Below are 22,792 nucleotides of genomic sequence, written 5' to 3' on the forward strand. Positions count from 1 at the left end.
CAAGTAGTATGACGCTTGTTGATTGGCTGCTTTGCAGCCTTTCAAAAAGCACCAAGAAAGCGCCGAACACCGAACCCGAACCCGGACTTTTACGAAAATGTTCGTGTCCGTGTCACGGACACCCCAAAATTCGGTACGAACCCGAACTATACAGTTCGGGTTCGCTCATCCCTACTCGTCAACATTCTCACCTGAGTTAACAAACGATTACTGAAATGATCTCAGCAAGTCCTTTAATGACAGCAATGAAATGCAGTGGAAAGGTTTTTTTTGGGATTAAGTAAATTTTCATGGCAAAGAAGGACAATGCAATTCATCTGATCACTCTTCATAACATTCTGGAGTATATGCAAATTGCTATTATAAAAACTTAAGCAGCAACTTTTCCAATTTCCAATATTTATGTAATTCTCAAAACTTTTGGCCACGACTGTAGATAGGAAGAGAATCCTTGAATAGTTCCCCAGACAACAGCTATCTGCTAGCCACGTTGTTCTATTGTGTGCCCCAGAGAATTGTTTTAACGCTTGAGACGAGAAGACCGACCTACTATCTGAATCTTCTACCGTGAGGAAATGCTGAACCTTGTCCAAAACCCGATTCAACGTGGTTGTAGGGAGTCGGAGGTTAGTGCGGAAAGAAGCTACGAAGCCATAATATACAAGATTCTGTCTATGCCCTCCCATGAGTGAGGGAATGCAATTGCAATGAAGCTACAGGCGAAAATGAATTCCTGGTCGTGGTAAAAAGGCAAAGACTTTGTGCGGGGACCTGGTTGAAAAGATATGATCGACTACGATCAGAGACTGAAATGCTAGAGGGAATTGTCCTACTTGTTCCTCCTCTGGCAGGACCTGAACGAAAGCATGAACAATTAAAGCAAGACGAAATATCTGCGTAAGACATGACAATGATGCTGTAGGGCGAACCGGACCAGTTTGCGGTCAAAACATAAAGTGAGCGATCAACATGGATCATTAGGAAATTAGGGAAGCAGGTATGTATGTGATACATACGGGCCAAATCAGCCCAGATGCACAGATGGACAACCAACTAGGCAATCAGCCCAGCAGGACTGAAAACAGTCATCGGGCCCCCGAAGCCATGGGACCGAAGCCATCATTGAGCCCCCGAAGCCATGGGGCCAAAGCCCTCATCGGGCCCCCGAAGCCATGGGGCCAAGTTATTATTATTTTTTTTATTTTTTTAAATCAAGAAATTATAACTATAATAAGTGACCTGAATAAGGTGCAGCTGAAATTAAACCATGAGTCTGACCGATGTGGCAGGCGATACCTAAGATAAACTACGTGCCTGAATAACATGCAAGGCGAAATATCGTTAGGAACGAGACCTGACTGACGTGGAAGGTGACCCCCAACATGAATTCAACTGCATGACCTGAAAAGACGAAGGGAAACGTGACAGAAAAATGGAGATCATAACGGACATTAACTAAAATGAACCTAAATAACATAACCTGGCAAGCAGGTAAAGATGTGAGTCATTCAAAACCAAAAGCATATCTGCACAGGTGGACAGACAACCATTGGTCGGACCCCTGAAGCCATGGGGCCGACGCAACCACCAGGGGCCATGGGGCCGGGCAGCCGCAGGATGCAAGCCTTAGAATTAAGGACGGCTGGGGAAAAGATTGGGGCTTAACCCGACGGGTTTAGTAATCAACCGAGACTCGATAACCTAGAAAGACAAAGACATGGGGTAAAGCTTCTTAATGAAATGAGGCTGAAATGAACCGCAAGTACTAATCTGTAAAATATAGATGAACAAAAGAAAACTTCTGAAAAGGTGTGCCATGGAAAATAGTATCAGATGGCCGTATGACCTACCAATGTCGATGACAATTGTGAAATCCTCTAAGCCAAGAGCCACTCCAGCGAGCCCCTTATGGCGGGAGCCATGTGCGCGAGTCCCTTATGGCGGGAGCCATGCGCGCGAGTCTTTTACGGCGGAAAAAAGTATCAGAAGGCCGTGTGAACTACGAATGACAATGCCAGTTGTGAGGCCCTATAAGCGAACAGCCACTCGTGCGAGTCTTTATGGAAGGAGCCATGCGTGCGAATCTCTTATGGCGGAAAAAAGTATCAGATGGCCGTGCAAACTACAAGTGTCGGTGCCAATCGTGAGGTCCTATAAGCGAAGAGCCACTCGTGCGAGCCTCTTATGTTTTTTTTTTTTTAAAAACCACTTATGCAGCACCAGAATGCCTTGGGGACTCGCATAACCATGACCCCCTCCAACAGCAAACCTGGGACACTAACTAACCTACAACCATGTCGTACCCCTAACAAACAATGCAAAACATGAAAAACTGTCATGGGGCCCCCCGGAGCCATGAGGCCGGATCAGTCATAGGGCCCCCGAAGCCAGAGGGATGACGTTGCGGTGACGATAAGTAATTAAAACGTAAGCCGGACCTGATGGGATATGCAGCGACTTGAATGATTGGATTGGCTAGAAGGTGGCCTAAAGAACATAACTGCCAACAAGCAGGATTACTAATATAGACATTAGTAATCCGAAGCACATGCATACATAAAACACTAACCACTGCGAACCATAAAACGTAAACATGAAATTGAAACAGAGATGGGAGAAAAACAAGAGCCTGAGGCATTGCAAGTTCGCTAAGAGAAGTCTCTTATCGTGACAAACAAATGAACAGCTTGTGAAAACATAGAAGGAAACTTACTCCTATTGGCCCACTGACCTCCACTGAGGAGCTGTTTGGAGAACTGGGGCAGGAGACCAATCTGAGTGAATACGAACCAGAAGTAAAAGGAGACCAGTCTGATTGAATATGAACCAGGATTAAAGAAGACAAAAAATATGAAAAAATTCTCCCTGAGGTGAACAGAAAAGTAGGCCTATGGAATGTAACAGACCACCGAGGAAAGGAACGTAAGCCTGAAAAGAACGCAGTTATGTTTGTTGGGAGAGAGGTACCAGAGCGGTGGGTGCAGACTGCCCCGGTGAGATTATTGAGTAAAACCATGACGTAGCAATGAACAGGAGAATGCAGCTTTGAGTGGAAGCAAAGTATAACACAGGATGTAACAACAAATGGGTGAATGGAGTTTTGGATGTGAGTGGTACCTAAAAAACATGGTATGGGCGCAGCTCTGAGTATAGGTAGCGCATGAAAAGCATGGTATAAAGCAGACGTATGAATGCAATCTGAAAGTGAGCAGAGTATTGACGTGATGCGAAAGCAGACACGTGAACACAGCTCTAGTAGTGAATGGAGTATAGGACAAGATGTAAAAGCAGACATGCGGACACAGCTTTGGATGTGAACGGAATATTAACTTGATGTGATAGCAGACATGGAAAGAACCTGTAGTAGCATAGAACGTGTGAACGTAGCTCTGTGTGCGAGTAGAGTAAACCTGATATACCGATAGACGGATGAATGCAACTCTGGTCGAGGGTGGAGTGCAAAAAATGATTTGACAGCGTAGTGTGAATGCACCTCTGGGTGTGGCCGAGAATGAAATTGGTAGAACCGAAGCTCTAAATGTGAGTGGAGCATAAACATGATGTAACAGTGAAAGTGAATGCAGCTCTGAAACAAGCCTAGTATGAACATGTTGTGACAGCGGACGTGTAAATACAGCTCTCAGAGTGAGCAGAGCAAACATGGTATATCAGTCGACGCATGAACGCAGCTCTGGTTGTGAGTGGAGCAAGGTGTGAACACCAGGGTGGTGCGTCGCGAGAATAAAAATGGAGTAACAGTAGCAGCTGTAAGCCGAGTACACAACATGTAATAACAGGCGTGTAATACGGATCCGGCTGTCAGCTGGGTACGGAATGAGATGTAACAGCCAACAGGTGACCGCAGCTTGAATGTGAGACCAATCTGAGTGAATACGAACCACGAGTAGGAAAGTGCTGGACAGTAAAGACGTGCGGATGCAGCATAAAGACATGAAATAAAAGCCAAAAGTGTAAATGCCGCTCAGGATAGCAGCAGAGCATAAAAGTGCGGCAGGGTTTTAAAGTACATGGAGCAGTGAAAGATGGAGTACATGGAGCAGTGAAAGTCTAAAGATGGTGGTAGCGGGGGGAGGGGGAGACACGTGGCAAGGAACAGCTACAGCAAGAGGCCTAAACAATAAACGCTGCGTCCGATCTCATAACATGACGTCACATGCAGCCCGGGTAACTCTTCCTTTACAGCAAAGCGGCTGAAGTAACTTTTCATACGAGATGAACAAAGCGAAGTAAAACTTGTAAGAGTTATAGGAACTAACTCCTATTACCAACAAACAAAGTTGAAAAGAAATAGAAGGATTTAGCCCCAACGAGCAAACCTGAGGTAGCAGATTCTGAGGCAAAGCCTCCCGTTTGCTAACAAAGTCGGTTCCGACCGGCCAGGAGAGACGTCCCCGGCCCAACCTACTTACATAGTATGGTGCGTGCATGCTACGGTAGCAGAGAGCAAAATAACAAGCTCTATTCTGGCTCCATTCTGCAAAGAAAGACTCCTACCACCAGAGAAGCTAGTTTGCTAATGACACCCAGCGGCAGCTGTGCACCTGAGAACACACGCCTGTGAGTGAGGCTGTGGCTCGTATATGAAGAGCCTCCGCCCCTCCCACAAATGCAGGCTCACTAATCAGCCTTACCAACATATACAAATTTCACTGAATCTGCACACAGTTTTCTTCTCTGCGGCAGAAACCGTTTATCGCAGCGCATTGCATTTCTATACCGTCTGAGTGCTTCAGGCCCATATATTTGGAAAAATTTTAAATCAGTATATATATACACATTTCACTAAATCAGCACCCAGTTTTCTTGTCTGCGGTTTAAAACGTTAATCGCAGTGCATTGTATTTCTGTACCGTCTGTACGCTTCAGGCCCATATATTGGGAATAAAATAGTCATAAATATAAACAACATAAAACAGTGTCTGTACTGCAGATTACAATACTCTGTGGCTAAAATATTGTCCAAAATCTTTGCTGTTCTGTGTCATATACTGCCCTGTATCTGAAATCTTTCTTTTGTGGACAGTAAAAAAAACAGTGTCACAACCAGTAAAATCCATAAATATGAAGAAGGCCAGCAAGAAACGGGGAAGTGGGTGTTATGCTGATGGTTCAGGCAGAGGTTGTGGCACTGGGCGCAATGAAACTGTGCCTGCTGCCAGTGCACCAAAAAAAAAAAGTTATAAAACCCTACCCAGTTTCATGTCCAACTTAGCTAGGCGGCACACGACAACACTGTCCAAGTCAGACCAGTGCGAACAGTTGGTCGGTTGGCTTGCTGACGATAATGTTTTCAGTCGGCTAAGCACCTCCCTCTCTTCCACCAAGTCCAGTCTCTGTAGCCAAGAGTCTGGTTAGCCAACTCCTCGCTCAGATCATCCTTCCTCCCACCATAGAGATGCCCAGGGCCGTTTCTTGGACCGCCAGGTGCGCTGTCAGAAGGGGGGCACCGGCAGGGCACAGCAGGAGATGAGCGCTGCTCTTCCATTGTGGAAGCGCTCACTAATCTCCATAGTCATCTGTATCACCGTCCTCAGGACGGCGATACAAATGTCTGTGCTAGGGGAGGGAGAGGTGTGTCCCCTCTCTGTTCCTCTGATATGCAGCCTATCAGAGGCCGGTGCAGGCGGCGCGATGACGTAATCGCGCCGCCTGAGCCAGCGAGGGACAGAGGCCAGAAGAGGCCTGCATCGCATCGCTGGAGGAGGTAAGTATAAGTTTAAAAAAAAGATATATGTACAAATTACAATACTGGCACATAAGGGGGGCTACTGGCACAGACATAAGGGGGACTACTGGCACATAAGGGGGACTACTGGCACATAAGGGGGACTACTGGCACATGATAGGGGGGCTACTGGCACATAAGGGGGACTACTGGCACATGAGGGGGACTACTGGCACATAAGGGGGGCTGCTGGCACATGATAGGGGGGGCTACTGGCACATAAGGGGGGGCTACTGGCACTTGATGGGGGGGCACTGTGGCTACTGGCACATGATGGTGGGGGGATCTTATTACTGGCACATGATTGCGGGGCATCTATGGGTGCTCTTATTACTGGCACATGATTGGGGGCATCTATGGGGGCACATGATTAGGGGGCATCTATGGGGGCACATCATACTGGCACATGATTGGGGGGCATCTATTGGGGCACTTATTACTGGCACATTATTGGGTGGCACTATAGGGGCATCTACTGAGGCTAAAAAGAAGGGGTATTTTATATGGGGGGCTCTGTATAGGGGCATTTTATACTGGGACACATTATGGTGGGTACTATGGGGAAGGCGGGAGAGGAGCACTATGGGGTCATCTACGGGGGCACTGAGAAGGGGTATTTTATATTGGCACATTATGGGAACATTAGCTCAACTGGGGGCATTACAAGGGGGTATGTTTTGCACATTATAAGGAGAATTATTTCTACTGGGGGGCATTATGGTGGGCTTTATTACTCCCCCATGGTATGACCCCCCTAGTAGCAGCACCAGCCTCTCCCTGCTCTGCTATCCCTCTGCCCCTTCTCCAAATCCTTATTATGAAATCTTTCTCATTAGGATAAAACACATGTGGAAGTGGTGTCCGAGAGCCCCAAGGGCCAAGCCAAGTAATTGTAAGTTTTCATGTGGAGTATGTTTATGTTATACACATATAGCCTACACTGTGCCACACAATATACAGTATACCTCTACACTGTGTAGGGGTTATACTGTTTATTGTACAACATGGCACAGAGGTTATATTGTCCAGCATGGTGTAACCTCCATACATTTTATGTATAGTATACAGTAATCCGCCTTGCCATCTATGCTTTGAATCTGGTTTTATATGTTACTTGGTTTTTGTACATTTACTTGTGTGCTAGTTGAGACCTGCTGTGATTGGGTTTTAGTTAGTTATTAAATGCTAGCATGACAGTTTTTTGGTTTTGCACATTATTGATGATTGTATTTCATGACTACTCTTCTAAGGGTATTGCCTTCCTTTATACTGCAGTTCTCCTGTACCACTCTGCCTGCGACTTTTAGCAGTTTAAGCAGTAATTTAAGATTTACTTTTGCTCTCAATAAATCTTGTGTTAAGCATAAAAATATATATATATATATATATATATATATATGGTGAGACGGTTGAAAGTACTCTTCTGATATGATTTCATCAAGCAGTTTTGATGGGGGGGGAGTTTTTTTGACACTCGCCCTGAGAGAAATTTTACCTAGAAACTGCACTGGAGATGCCTGCCGAATGAGTGATCCCACACGCGGATATTCCCAGGAGCTCTTTTCAGCTCCACTATTAGATTTGGCCCTCGCGGCTAGCATGCTTGAAGAGGGACCTGAGATATTGTGCCCTGATTCCCAACCTCTTGAGCCTTCACAGTCTCAAGAAGATGACGGTGGTGAACGTCAATCATTAGTTCACGAGGTGGATGACGATGAGACACAGTTGTCAATCACTGAGGTTGTGGTTAAAGTCAAGACAGAAGGATGATCAGAGTGAGAAAGTGGAAGAGGAGGTGTTGGACGATGAGGTCCTTGACCCAACATGGGAAGGTGAAAAAGCCTAGCAAGGACAGCAGTACAGAGGGGGATCCGCAGCACAGCAACAGGCTGGAAGAGGCAGTGGGGTTGCAAAAAGGAAATGTCGGCCCACACCAAACAGGCCCGCAACCGTTACACAAATCACCCCCATGCATAAATCAACCTTAGCAAGGGGTAGGTGTTCCGCAGTATGGCACTTTTTTTTAGGAAAGTGCAGAGGACAAAAGAGTGGTAGTTTGCAACCTGTGCGGTACTAAAATGAGCCGAGGCATGAACACTAGCAACCACCAGCATGATCCGCCACATGGCATCCAAGCACCCTACTAAGTGGGGCCGAATGCCTGGGTCCACAATCTGGGTCTGCGGGTCACACCACTGCCTCCTCTTCCCCTGTGTTACGTGCTGTCTAATCTCCAGGTCCAAGACGCATGCCTGGATGCCTCTCGCCCTGCACCTGGACCTTTGAATGAACCAGCAGCAACAACATCCACTTCCATGTCCCAGTGCAGCGTCCAAATGTCCATACTACAGTCATTTGAACGCAGGCGCAAATACCCACCCACCCACAGGCCATAGCACTTAATTGCCAACTTTCAAAATTACTGGCCATTGAAATGTTTCCATATAGGCTTGTGGTCACTGAGGCCTTCCGCAGCTTGATGTCGGCCGCGGTCCCTTGGTATGCAGTCCCCAGCCGCCACTATTTTTCACGGTGTGCCATGCCTGCCTTACACCAGCATGTGGAATGAAGGGAGGCGTAGATAATAATCAGGCGGCACTGCATACACTGATCACGCCGTATTTAGACCGAACCAGATGCAGTGAGAAACACTTCTCAACGTGGTGCTCAGCAGAAGGCATCAGGTCCACCTTCCTTCCTCCCATGCCGGCCAGCTCACCAATTGACCCAGTTTCATGTCCAACTTAGCTAGGCGGCACACGACAACACTGTCCAAGTCAGACCAGTGCGAACAGTTGGTCGGTTGGCTTGCTGACACACCTCTCCCTCACAGTCTCAAGAAGATGACGGTGGTGAACGTCAATCATTAGTTCACGAGGTGGATGACGATGAGACACAGTTGTCAATCACTGAGGTTGTGGTTAAAGTCAAGACAGAAGGATGATCAGAGTGAGAAAGTGGAAGAGGAGGTGTTGGACGATGAGGTCCTTGACCCAACATGGGAAGGTGAAAAGCCTAGCAAGGACAGCAGTACAGAGGGGGATCCGCAGCACAGCAACAGGCTGGAAGAGGCAGTGGGGTTGCAAAAAGGAAATGTCGGCCCACACCAAACAGGCCCGCAACCGTTACACAAATCACCCCCATGCATAAATCAACCTTAGCAAGGGGTAGGTGTTCCGCAGTATGGCACTTTTTTTTAGGAAAGTGCAGAGGACAAAAGAGTGGTAGTTTGCAACCTGTGCGGTACTAAAATGAGCCGAGGCATGAACACTAGCAACCACCAGCATGATCCGCCACATGGCATCCAAGCACCCTACTAAGTGGGCCGAATGCCTGGGTCCACAATCTGGGTCTGCGGGTCACACCACTGCCTCCTCTTCCCCTGTGTTACGTGCTGTCTAATCTCCAGGTCCAAGACGCATGCCTGGATGCCTCTCGCCCTGCACCTGGACCTTTGAATGAACCAGCAGCAACAACATCCACTTCCATGTCCCAGTGCAGCGTCCAAATGTCCATACTACAGTCATTTGAACGCAGGCGCAAATACCCACCCACCCACAGGCCATAGCACTTAATTGCCAACTTTCAAAATTACTGGCCATTGAAATGTTTCCATATAGGCTTGTGGTCACTGAGGCCTTCCGCAGCTTGATGTCGGCCGCGGTCCCTTGGTATGCAGTCCCCAGCCGCCACTATTTTTCACGGTGTGCCATGCCTGCCTTACACCAGCATGTGGAATGAAGGGAGGCGTAGATAATAATCAGGCGGCACTGCATACACTGATCACGCCGTATTTAGACCGAACCAGATGCAGTGAGAAACACTTCTCAACGTGGTGCTCAGCAGAAAATAGTTTGTAGTAGAAAAATGGCAACTTGAGGAGAGGAATAGAAATAAAGTTGCGGCACTCACCGAAATGTATCAAAGGTGTCTTTAATTGTGGCTTCCTCAACAGGTAGCAGAAAGGATCCGGGGCGGACACATAGTTGCAAGCAGCGACGGCCGTTTCGCGCGCTAAGACGCGCTTCCTCAGGCCACTGATTACGTCATTGCGCATACGTGCGCTTTATACGAAGTGGGTAGGGGGACGGCCAACGCCGTCAGCAAGTATATCACTCCCACGGATGTGACGTGGTAAAAACACATGCAAAACAACAGGTAAGATTTCAATCCAATGGTTAATTGAGCCAAAGACAAATAAATAAAGAAAACATACAGAGGAAGGACGAGTATTACAGTGTACATATAAGGCAAGCGGCAAAATCACATCTCTGTATCGGGATTAAGATGGAACGGCTGGCCTGGGCTACGGTAGTAAATTGGAATTCCTTGATATGGACCAAGGTCCACGATATATATATAAGGCCTAATCAAATAGGCAAAATGTATTTGTAAAAAAGGGCAGAGGGAAAGGATCTGCTTCTACATGGGAAAGACAAGTCGCAAAGAATCCCTCCAAACATGAGCGCATGCAGTTTCACAAAAATACAGACATGTCATTTCTATCATTCATTCCTACCGCATGCATGGCCTCCGTGCGCATAATCCACCTTGTCTCCCTCTGCAGGAGCAGGCGATGCCGGTCACCACCCCGAGGGATGGGGCGGACATGTTCTATGCCCGCAAAGGAGAGGCAACGTGGATACGCGCCGTGGGCCGTGCGGACATGTTCAATGAGGCGTGGACTGCCTCTGCCTGATCGAATAGAACCAATGTGTTCGCGAATGCGCTCAAAGAGGGGGCGAATTGTCTTTCCAATGTAGAAGCGTCTACAGGGACAGAAAACCACATATACCACATAGGACGTACGGCAATTAATGAAGTCCCGTACTGTGTGTGATACACTGCCTATTTGTAGATGCCTAGAGCAGACATTAAGTGCGCAGAAGGAGCAATGGCCACATCTAAAATTGCCCGTCGGTTTTTTTCAACCAAATTTCATCTCTAGGTGAAGAAAAGACACTTCTAACTAATTTGTCTTTAATTGTGGGGCACCTTTTAAATGTGACCAATGGTCTGTTTTCAGTGAAGCTGTTAAGAGTGGGGTCTCCCTTAAGAAGGTCCCAGTTTCGATTGATGATCTGCCGGACCATTTCAGCAACCGGACTATATTGAAAAGCAAAAGCAAAACGTGAGGGTTTAGTACTATTGCTCCGTTCAGTGAGCAAGAGATTGCGCTCGAGTGCAGACGCTTTTAATCTCACAGGCTCTGAACTGCCCCAGGGCTGTATCCCACTCCTCAATCGGGGGCTGGGATACAGCCTACCTGGACAGTTCAACCTGGTTGACTTTGAGATAGATCTGTTTTTGTCTATCCGCAAGCTATACCTCAAGAGATTGTTCTCTGAAACTGCCTCTCAGGTCCTCGACCCCTTACAGGGGGAGGTTCCTGCCACAATGTCCATCGCTGATTTTCATCTGTCTGGTAAATTCAGTGATGAAGAAATTTCCTGCATCCATTTCCTTTCCAGCACTGAACCTGATGAACCCACAGAGGGAGTAGAACATTCCAGTAGATATACAGGAGGCATCAGGTCCACCTTCCTTCCTCCCATGCCGGCCAGCTCACCAATTGACCTTTTTCACAAACAAGTTTTGAAAGAAATACGTGCGCTGGTGTATCCAGCAGCACCTCCCAACCTTACGGTGGAAGAATCTCATGCTTTATTGTGGTTAGGGAAGCAGAAAAATATGGTGATTAAGCCGGCCGACAAGGGAGGGAACGTGGTCCTGATGTCGAGGGAGTATTACATGGAGGAGGCCAATAGACAGCTGGGAGATAGTACAGTCTATAAGAAGCTAAGGGGGAACCCGATACCGGAAATATCTTCCAAACTTTACCGGTTTATTGATCAGCACATATATAATGGGTTTTTACCAAAAAATTTTAGGGACAAACTCGTGCCAGCTTTCCCAAAAATCCCCACCTGGTACTTTGTACCAAAAATCCATAAGTCCCTCACCCGACCCCCGGGACGTCCCATCGTGGCAGGTATCGGTTCAGCGCTGGAACCTCTATCCGGCTATATTGATTGGCTCCTTAGACCATTACTAAGGAGCACCCCGACATATCTCAAGGACACGGGAGACTTCCTCCGGGCACTCCGTGCTCTGGAGTGGCGGGAGGAATTCAGTCTCGTGTCCTTGGATGTCGAGAGCCTTTATACTAGAATACCCCATGATCTTGGTTTGAGGGCTGTTGATACAGTCCTGAGTAGAAGCAATAAGAGTGCGGTTTTCATTGACTTTGTCCACAAGGCATTAGACCTTGTTTTGTCAAACAATGTCTTCCAATTTGATGGACAGTGGTACCGCCAGGTACTAGGTACGGCTATGGGCACACCTGTCTCGTGCACATTCGCCAACCTGTACCTGGCGGTATTTGAGGAGACTTACATTTTCGCGGTGGATAACCCCTATGTGAGCCACATCAGCCTATTCTTAAGATATGTGGACGACATTTTTCTGGTCTGGTCGGGGAGCGAGGAGTCGTGTCGTGCATTTGTCGACCATCTTAATGCATGCAACCGCATGAACATGAAGTTCACCATCAATTTTGGTGGTGAAGTTTTGGATTTTCTAGATGTACATGTCACGGTAAAAGATGGAGCGATACATACTTGTGGCTACCGTAAGCCGACAGCGACAAACTCGCTCCTCCACCAGACCAGCTTCCACCCAGCTTCAGTCATACGTGCAGTTCCATACGGGCAGTTCGTCCGTCTGCGAAGAATTAATGACACGGACGAAGGTTTTTTTCGCCAAGCTGGAGAACTTAGAGCTAGACTCATCAGTAGGGGCTATCCACCGCGAGAAGTCTCCGCAGCCTTATTAAAAGCGTCTGCACTCGAGCGCAATCTCTTGCTCACTGAACGGAGCAATAGTAATAAACCCTCACGTTTTGCTTTTGCTTTTCAATATAGTCCGGTTGCTGAAATGGTCCGGCAGATCATCAATCGAAACTGGGACCTTCTTAAGGGAGACCCCACTCTTAACAGCTTCACTGAAAACAGACCATTGGTCACATTTAAAAGGTGCCCCACAATTAAAGACAAATTAGTTAGAAGTGTCTTTTCTTCACCTAGAGATGAAATTTGGTTGAAAAAACCGACGGGCAATTTTAGATGTGGCCATTGCTCCTTCTGCGCACTTAATGTCTGCTCTAGGCATCTACAAATAGGCAGTGTATCACACACAGTACGGGACTTCATTAATTGCCGTACGTCCTATGTGGTATATGTGGTTTTCTGTCCCTGTAGACGCTTCTACATTGGAAAGACAATTCGCCCCCTCTTTGAGCGCATTCGCGAACACATTGGTTCTATTCGATCAGGCAGAGGCAGTCCACGCCTCATTGAACATGTCCGCACGGCCCACGGCGCGTATCCACGTTGCCTCTCCTTTGCGGGCATAGAACATGTCCGCTCCATCCCTCGGGGTGGTGACCGGCATCGCCTGCTCCTGCAGAGGGAGACCATTATGCGCACGGAGGCCATGCATGCGGTAGGAATGAATGATAGAAATGACATGTCTGTATTTTTGTGAAACTGCATGCGCTCATGTTTGGAGGGATTCTTTGCGACTTGTCTTTCCCATGTAGAAGCAGATCCTTTCCCTCTGCCCTTTTTTACAAATACATTTTGCCTATTTGATTAGGCCTTATATATATATCGTGGACCTTGGTCCATATCAAGGAATTCCAATTTACTACCGTAGCCCAGGCCAGCCGTTCCATCTTAATCCCGATACAGAGATGTGATTTTGCCGCTTGCCTTATATGTACACTGTAATACTCGTCCTTCCTCTGTATGTTTTCTTTATTTATTTGTCTTTGGCTCAATTAACCATTGGATTGAAATCTTACCTGTTGTTTTGCATGTGTTTTTACCACGTCACATCCGTGGGAGTGAGATACTTGCTGACGGCGTTGGCCGTCCCCCTACCCACTTCGTATAAAGCGCACGTATGCGCAATGACGTAATCAGTGGCCTGAGGAAGCGCGTCTTAGCGCGCGAAACGGCCGTCGCTGCTTGCAACTATGTGTCCGCCCCGGATCCTTTCTGCTACCTGTTGAGGAAGCCACAATTAAAGACACCTTTGATACATTTCGGTGAGTGCCGCAACTTTATTTCTATTCCTCTCCTCAAGTTGCCATTTTTTTACACCAGCATGTGTCCCAGAACATCACCCGTGCCCTGACCAACGCAGTTACTGGGAAGGTCCACTTAACACATGGACAAGTGCTGGTGGCCAGGGATGCTACATTTTCCTGACCGCACACTGGGTGAATGTGGTGGAGGCCAGGAGTGACTCGTACCCTAGGATGGCACAGGTGCTACCCACGCCCAGGATTCCAGGCCCTATGTCCATCAGGGTCTCCGCAATCAGCTATGTTGCTGGCTCCAACCCCCACTTCTCCTCCTCTTCTGCCTCATCCTCCTCCACTTCCACCTCCAGCAGCCATCAGCCATCAGTTGCTAGCTGGAAGCAGTGTAACACTGCTGTGGGTAAGCGTCAACAGGCCATGCTGAAGCTGATTTGCTTAGGGGACAAACAGCACACCACCGCAGAGCCTTGGCAGGGTATAAGGGACCAGACCGAGCTGTGACTCTCTCCACTCAACCTACAACCAGGCATGGTTGTGTCTGACAATGGACGTAACCTGACACACCCCCCATGCCTAGCCCAGGTCTTAAACTTAGTGGTTCAGCGGTTTATCAAAACATACCCCAATTTGCCAGAGCTACTAGTGAAGGCGCGCCGCATGTGTGCCCATTTCTGCAAGTCGTCCACAGCTTCATGTCAACGCTGCAGCAGCATTTCTGGCTTCCAGCTCACCGACTGTTGTGCGACGTGAGCACGTGCTGGAACTCTACGTTCTATATGTTGGCCAGGCTTTGTGAGCAGCAGAGGGCAGTTGTGGAATACCAGCTGCAACATGGTCGTCACCTTTCAAGTGAACTGCCACTATTCACAATCGAGGAGTGGGCATTGATGTCAGACCTGTGTGAGGTTTTAAAAAACTTTGATGAATCCACACAGATGGTTAGTGGCGATAATGTATCACTGAGGGCAAGGACCTAAAACATAACTTTTATTTATAATCACAATAAAATAAAATTACAACTTTGGTAAAGCATCCTAATTGGTGCGTAGAAAGCTATTGTAACGGGGTTCCGAAGGTGCACTCGGTCCCCCATTGCCCGCAGAATTGTTGCTTAGCTTTGGGAATGAGGATCTGTGTTTAACCTCATTCCCAGGGCGGCTTTACTAGCTGAGCGGCTCCCTGCTCCTAAGTCTGCCTTGAGCGCCGAGCTGATCACTCGGTGCTCGACTGGTTAGTCTGTCGGTCATGTGACGCTGGCCACGTCACATGATCCTCACTCCCCACTATAAATACAGGCAGCCTGCTGGCCACAGGTTGCCTGTTAATTTAGGTTCAACCTGTGATTTGGTCTTTCCTGGCGTACTTACCTCCTGCTGAATTCCTGACGATCCTCTGCCTGCTCCTAGTGTACTTTGCTGCTCTCCTGGTATTTATGACCGCGGCTTCTCCTGACAATTCTCTGCTTGCTCCCTTTGTACTTTGTAGCTTTCCTGGTATTGACTCGGTCCGTTCACGTCCTGTTGTTTGTCTGTCTGTCATCCCTGCACTTATTCCAAGTTAGGGATTGCCGTCCAGTTGTCCCCTGTCATTAGGACTCGTGAGGCAAGTAGGCAGGGCCAGGGGTAAGGGTGGAGTGCAGTGGTCACTTCCCTTCACTCTGTGTGTGTGTGTACGCGACCGTTACAGATTAACAGGCCCAATAACCACTGTATTATGAATCCTCTGGTGACCCTGACTGACCATGTCTCTAATCTGACGCAGAGAGTGCAGGAGTTAGGGGAAAAACTCAGTTCTTTTGAGTTAGGGCAAGGTTCTTCCACTCCTCAGGCCTCCAGTCCGCATTTTGAGCCCCAGATTAAGCTCCCAGAACCCTTTTCTGGAGACCGGAAGAAGTTTCTCTCTTTTAAGGAGAATTGTAAACTTTACTTCCGTTTGCGCCCCGTGTCCTCTGGCCCCGAGAGTCAACGCGTGGGCATTATCATTTCCCAATTACAGGGTGATCCCCAGGACTAGGTGTTCTCTTTACCTGCTGGCGCCAGTTGTTTATATTCTGTGGAGGGGTTCTTTCAGGCCCTGGGTACCCTCTATGATGAACCAGACAGGGCTCTAGTAGCCGAGACGGCTCTAAGGGCACTGGTTCAGGGCAATCTACCAGCGGAGGATTATTGCACCCAATTTAGAAGGTGGTGTGTCCCCTCAGGATGGAACGAACCAGCCCTGAAGAGTCAGTTCAGGTCAGGTCTGTCTAATAAATTAAAGGATCTTCTGGTCAGTTATCAACTTCCAGAGACCTTAGAGGAGATGATGACCCTTGTTGTCCGACCGACGGGTTAGAGAGAGACGACAGGAACAACAGTTCTCTTCCCAGATGGTGGTCCAGTCAGAGGCCTATCCCAGAGACAATGCTGAGGTCTCCACCGAGGAACCCATGCAGGTTGGCGTGACCCGAGGGAATCTTCGCCGCAGACATGGAGAATGCTTTTACTGTGGAGATCCTGACCATTGGATCAACCAGTGTCCTAAGAAGGTCCTCTCTGTCAAGTCTCCTAAGGCAAGGCAACCTAAAGACCAGGTACACCCTGAATTTTCAAAATGTAAGCTTTCGGTACCCATTACGATTTCTCTGGGAGTAGATAAATGGCCGGGTAAGGCCTTTATTGATTCTGGCTCAGCGGCTAGCTTTATTGACTCTGAGTATGCCGTAAGATTGGGTATTCCTATGTTTGCCTTACCAACTCCTATCCATGTCATGGCTATTGATGCTACTCCTCTTATTGGTGGTACGGTGAGCTTATGTACCTCAGAGATTTCTCTAACCGTGGGTGTGTGCCACTCAGAGAGATGTTCGCTTTTAGTCCTGGAGAACCTACCAGCTGAGGTGGTACTAGGGTTGCCTTGGCTCCGACTACATAACCCCACTATAGATTGGTCCAATGGGGAGTTGGTGAGATGGGGGCCTAAGTGTGACTCGTGCTTGTCCGTGGTACAGGCTGGGGTCTCAGTAAGGTCTGATACTTTACCCACTGTTGTTAAAGAATATTCTGATGTATTCTCATCACCAACCCCGGAGGTTCTACCCCCCCATAGACCTTATGATTGTACCATAGAGCTAGTAGAGGGGGCCAAGTTTCCTAAAGGACGAATTTATAATCTTTCTATGCCCGAACGCAAGGCCATGGAAGATTATATTAAGGAGAGCCTTGGTAAAGGGCATATTAGACCTTCTGTCTCTCCTATGGGGGCAGGGTTTTTCTTCGTTAAGAAAAAAGATGGTGGTCTTAGGCCAGGTATCGATTACCGGAGATTAAATAAAATCACTGTCCAGAATAGCTACTCCCTCCCATTGATTCCGGATTTATTTAACCAGGTTCTGGGGGCAACCTGGTTTTCCAAAATTGATCTGAAAGGGGCATACAATCTAATCCGAATCAAGGAGGGAGACGAATGGAAGACGGCGTTCAATACTCCGGTAGGACACTTTGAATATCAGGTGATGCCTTTTGGACTCAGCAATGCCCCAGCTGTGTTCCAAAACTTCATGAATGACATTCTTAGGGAGTTCTTAGGTAAATTTGTTATTGTCTATCTTGACGACATTTTGATATTCTCTCCTGACTTCGAATCCCATGTGTCTCATGTTAAACAAGTATTAGAGGTGTTGAGGGAGAATCAGCTATCCGCTAAACAAGAGAAATGTGTCTTTGGTGTACAGGAGATTCTGTTTCTAGGGCATGTTCTGACTCCTCACGCCTTCAAGATGGATCCTGGTAAGGTACTAGCAATTAAAGAATGGGTAAGACCTTCATCCTTAAAGGCCTTACAACGGTTCTTAGGTTTCGCCAATTACTATCGTAAATTTATTATGAATTTTTCCGTAATTGCTAAACCGTTGACCGACCTTACTAAGAAAGGGGCGGATTTGGAGAATTGGTCTACTGAGGCCATTTCTTCATTTGAAAAATTAAAAAAGGCATTCAGTAGCGCTCCCATTCTGATCCACCCTGATCAGGAGAAACCTTTTATTGTGGAGGTGGATGCGTCCGAGGACGGCGCAGGAGCAGTCCTTTCACAAGGTCCTGCTAGCCTCACTAATCTGAGACCATGTGCCTTCTTCTCCAGGAAATTCTCTCCCATGGAGAGAAACTACGACATAGGGAATAGGGAGCTGCTGGCCATTAAATGGGCATTTGAGGAGTGGAGGCATTTTCTGGAGGGGGCAAGGCATTGTGTAACTGTTGTCACTGACCATAAAAACCTTATGTTTCTCGAGTCTGCTAAGAGGTTGAATCCCCGTCAAGCCAGATGGGCTCTGTTTTTTACTCGTTTTGTTTTTTCCATTACGTTCAGGCCGGGAAGTAAAAATGTGAAGGCGGACGCATTATCTCGGAGCTTCCAGGCTTTTCAACCTACTGAGGTACCACCTGAATCCATCCTGCCAGCAAAAATCTTCTTAGCAGCTCTTACCCAGGATATCTCGGCTCGCATTAGGTCTGAACAACATCTGGCACCGGTATCCACCCCAACAGATAAGTTGTTTGTTCCCGTACAATTTCGTCTCCAGCTGTTGGGTGAGTGTCACGATTCTGCCTTTTGTGGACATCCGGGTGTTGAGGGCACTAAGGATCTGGTTCTAGATCTTATTGGTGGCCCACTCTAACTAGGGATGTCAAGTCCTACGTGTCAGCCTGTGAGGTTTGTGCCAGGTCCAAGACACCTAGGACTCGCCCTGCTGGTAACCTACGACCCCTACCCATTCCCAGTAGACCCTGGTCCCATATCTCGATGGACTTTATAACTGACCTACCGCCGGCGGAGGGTAAGACTGTAGTTTGGGTAGTGGTCGATAGGTTTAGCAAGATGGTCCATTTCATTCTCCTGTCTAAACTCCCGAATGCCAAAACCTTGGCGTCTATTTTTGTGAAAGAGATTGTTCGATTGCATGGTATGCCGGAAAATATTCTTTCTGACAGGGGTGTGCAGTTTGTGTCCAAATTCTGGAGGGCCTTCTGTCAAAAATGTAAAATTTCATTGTCTTTTTCCTCTGCCTACCACCCTGAGAGTAATGGGCAGACTGAACGCCTTAATCAGTCTGTCGAACAATTCTTCAGGTCGTATGTTGCTGATGACCAGCAATTATGGGTGAAATATCTTCCATTGGCTGAATTTGCTTTGAATAACCGTGTCAATTCTTCTGCTGGGGTTTCACCTTTCTTTTGTAACCATGGTTTCCATCCCCGTTTTCATTCTGGGTCATCCGTCTCCTCCTCTAACCCTGAGGCGGATAGGCTCTCCTCTGAACTGTGCACAGTTTGGGCCCAGGTTCAATCGAACTTAGAAAAGGCTCAAAGTTCTCAGAAACTCAAGGCCGATAGGAGACGTTCAAGGGGGGTGAATTTTCAGGTTGGGGATAAGGTATGGTTGTCCTCCAAGAATCTCTCTCTTAAGGTAGATTCTGAAAAGTTTGCTCCTCGTTTTATTGGACCATATAAGATCACGGAAGTGATTAACCCGGTATCTTTTAGGTTGGAGCTGCCCGAGTCATTCCACATTCATAATGTGTTCCATAAGTCTCTACTTAAAAAATATTTTGAACTGGTAGTACCATCAATAGCCTCGCCTCTGCCGGTTCTTGTTAATGATGCTGTCGAGTATGTGGTGTCTAAAATAGTGGATGTCAGGAAGGTGCGTAATTCCTTGCAGTACCTGATTCACTGGAAGGGGTATGGACCTGAAGAGAGATCTTGGGTACCTGCCAGGGAGGTTCACGCTCCTAGACTTGTTCGAAAATTTAATTTAGAACACCCTGAAAAGCCATCGCCTGAAGTCTTGGGTCCGGTGGCCCCTCGTAAAAGGGGGGGTACTGTAACGGGGTTCCGAAGGTGCACTCGGTTCCCCATTGCCCGCAGAACTGTTGCTTAGCTTTGGGAATGAGGATCTGTGTTTAACCTCATTCCCAGGGCGGCTTTACTAGCTGGGTGGCTCCCTGCTCCTAAGTCTGCCTTGAGCGCCGAGCTGATCACTCGGTGCTCGACTGGTTGGTCTGTCGGTCATGTGACGCTGGCCACGTCACATGATCCTCACTCCCCACTATAAATACAGGCAGCCTGCTGGCCACAGGTTGCCTGTTAATTTAGGTTCAACCTGTGATTTGGTCTTTCCTGGCGTACTTACCTCCTGCTGAATTCCTGACGATCCTCTGCCTGCTCCTAGTGTACTTTGCTGCTCTCCTGGTATTTATGACCCCGGCTTCTCCTGACAATTCTCTGCTTGCTCCCTTTGTACTTTGTAGCTTTCCTGGTATTGACTCGGTCCGTTCACGTCCTGTTGTTTGTCTGTCTGTCATCCCTGCACTTATTCCAAGTTAGGGATTGCCGTCCAGTTGTCCCCTGTCATTGGGACTCGCGAGGCAAGTAGGCAGGGCCAGGGGTAAGGGTGGAGCGCAGTGGTCACTTCCCTTCACCCTGTGTGTGTGTGTGTACGCGACCGTTACAGCTATCAACGGTAAACAAAGGGCGGTAAAAGGCTGAGATACAGGGAATAACTATACCTAAACTTTCCCTCCACAGCTGCTCAGCCCAGAGATACACCTTAATGGTAGGTGTACTCTGCCCGCGTACCTAGGACTGAACTGTCCGTGAAAAGACCCTATTACAAGATGTATCCCAATTTCACAGGTCCCAACGCGTTTTCCCCTCTTAATGCAACAGAGGGTTCGTCAGGGGACAATACCTAAATGGGTCAATACAGAAAAAGTGGACTATACAGAAAAAATGGACTAACAGCACATTGATATAGGGGAAAAAACGCAAAAAAATGGAACCAGCGGTACACACATGTATCAGACTTTATGGCCAAACAATTCGGCGGAGTTGTAACCAACAGATAGAAACAACATAAGTCACAGTCCCTTAGCATTCATACTATGCAACAGTGCAAGGACTAATATTATATGCACCATATATTCATGAAATTCTGAGTTTGAAACAGAGGGGTTATAAACAAACCAATCAATGAGACCATAATCACAATTGCTTGAAAGTCATACTGTGACACAATGCATGGGCTGATATTACCTGCATCACTGAGTCCTGTGTTGTTTCCATTAGATACTAAGTGGGATCATACATACCAAGCTGCTTGAGGTGCAAGTAGAATTAATACAAACCCTCAATCTGCCAACTGTGTGACCAGAGATGTGTTCCTGGGGCCAGATGATAGCTCCATTATACCTGGGAAGTGTCTGATTTAAAAAAAGGGGGCAAGGAGGGTGTGGGCTTCACATGCAATCTCCTGATTTGCTGGCTAGCTGATCACTCAAGCCATTCTGCTACAAGATAGGTAGGGTGAGTAATGAGAAACACGCCCACAGTCTCCAACATGGCACCAAACAATATGCGTTCCAAGCCTCCTTCTCATGTGGAGAGAAAAAAATAAATGGGGGAATTGGGAAAAATCTGCAATCTAGTGCAGTTATATAGTTATTACCCCCCCCCCCCCCGTATTGCACACGAGAGAACCGCAACATCATGTTCATGTTGATATTAGCCTAAAGTACACGTCCCAGGAAAATAACACCAAAATATATTACAGATTTATAATTAATGGATATCAGAGGTGGTCAAAATAAAGAGCCACCATAGCAATAAAAACTTTTAAACGCTTCTCGCGTAGATACATGGATTCCTATACTATTGGAGGTGAGGTTACTTATATATAAGGGACAAGGAAAACTGGGTTAAATGAAGCATGAGAATGTCAACCTCTCATTAAGTCCTCCGGGTGACTGGGACCAAAACCTATAGATCCACTCTGTTTCTTTCTGAAGGATCCTTCGGTCCCAATCACCCCTTCTAGGAGAGGGTCTCACCAATTCCAGTGCCGAAAATGATACGGCCTTGGGATCGCCATTATGGTGTTCCCAAACATGGTCGGCCACCAGAGTATTATAATTTTTTTTTAATGTCATTAACATGTTCCAGAATCCTACGTCGGAACTCTCTAACTGTTTTCCTGACGTAGTCAAGGGGGCAGGAACACTGACACAAATAAACCACTCCTTTACTCCGACAATTAATAAAGTCTCATCACATAGCTAATCTTCGCAGCCGAACATATGTTGGATTTAGTCTTGTTGATATAACCACATGCCAAACACGTACCACAACGGAATGTACCTAGTGGTTTACGATCAGGCCAAGTGCCTGCTGGTTTTGGGCGCGCAAAATGGCTGTGGACCAAATGATCTCCTAGACTTCTACCCCATCTGAAGGTGATGCCTGGGCTAGATGGAAGGGCTTCTGCTAAGTCTGGATCCATGAGAAGGATGGGCCAATACCTTTTAAGTATTTCCCTGATACCCCTATTATCTACATAAAATGTTAAGATGATTCTCATAATTTCGTTTTTCAGGTCAGAATTCCTGGGCACCAGGAGATTTTCTCTGTCACGTCTTTTGGCATTTTGGAATGCATCCCTTAGTTCATTTTGGGGGTACCCTCTTGTTCTAAACCGGTCCTGCAATTTCCTAGATTTGTCATGGAAACTTTCAGGGTCTGAGCAGTTTCTCCTCATTCTAAGATATTGGCCTCGAGGTATCCCTCTCTTCAAGTTCGTCGGATGATAACTATCCCAATGTAGTAGACTATTTGTGGCAGTTGTCTTTCTGTAGGTAGTGGTTACCAGTCTATCCGTGTTTTTGGTAACCCTGACGTCCAAAAAGGTGAGTGTCTCATGATGGAACTCGAACGTAAATGACATCCCTATCTCATTGGAGTTGAGGATTTTTACAAACGACTTAAATTGATCCAACTATAGAGGTTCAAAAGGTGGAGGGCACTCAATGGCTGGGTATACAGGTAAACAATGGATATCAGATGCAAATGTGGTGTGTATAATAGAGTATTTATTAATAGAATAAAATATATATATGTATATATATA

Source organism: Bufo bufo, chromosome 6, assembly GCF_905171765.1.
Source record: "Bufo bufo chromosome 6, aBufBuf1.1, whole genome shotgun sequence".
In the NCBI taxonomy this organism is placed as follows: Eukaryota; Metazoa; Chordata; class Amphibia; order Anura; family Bufonidae; genus Bufo; species Bufo bufo.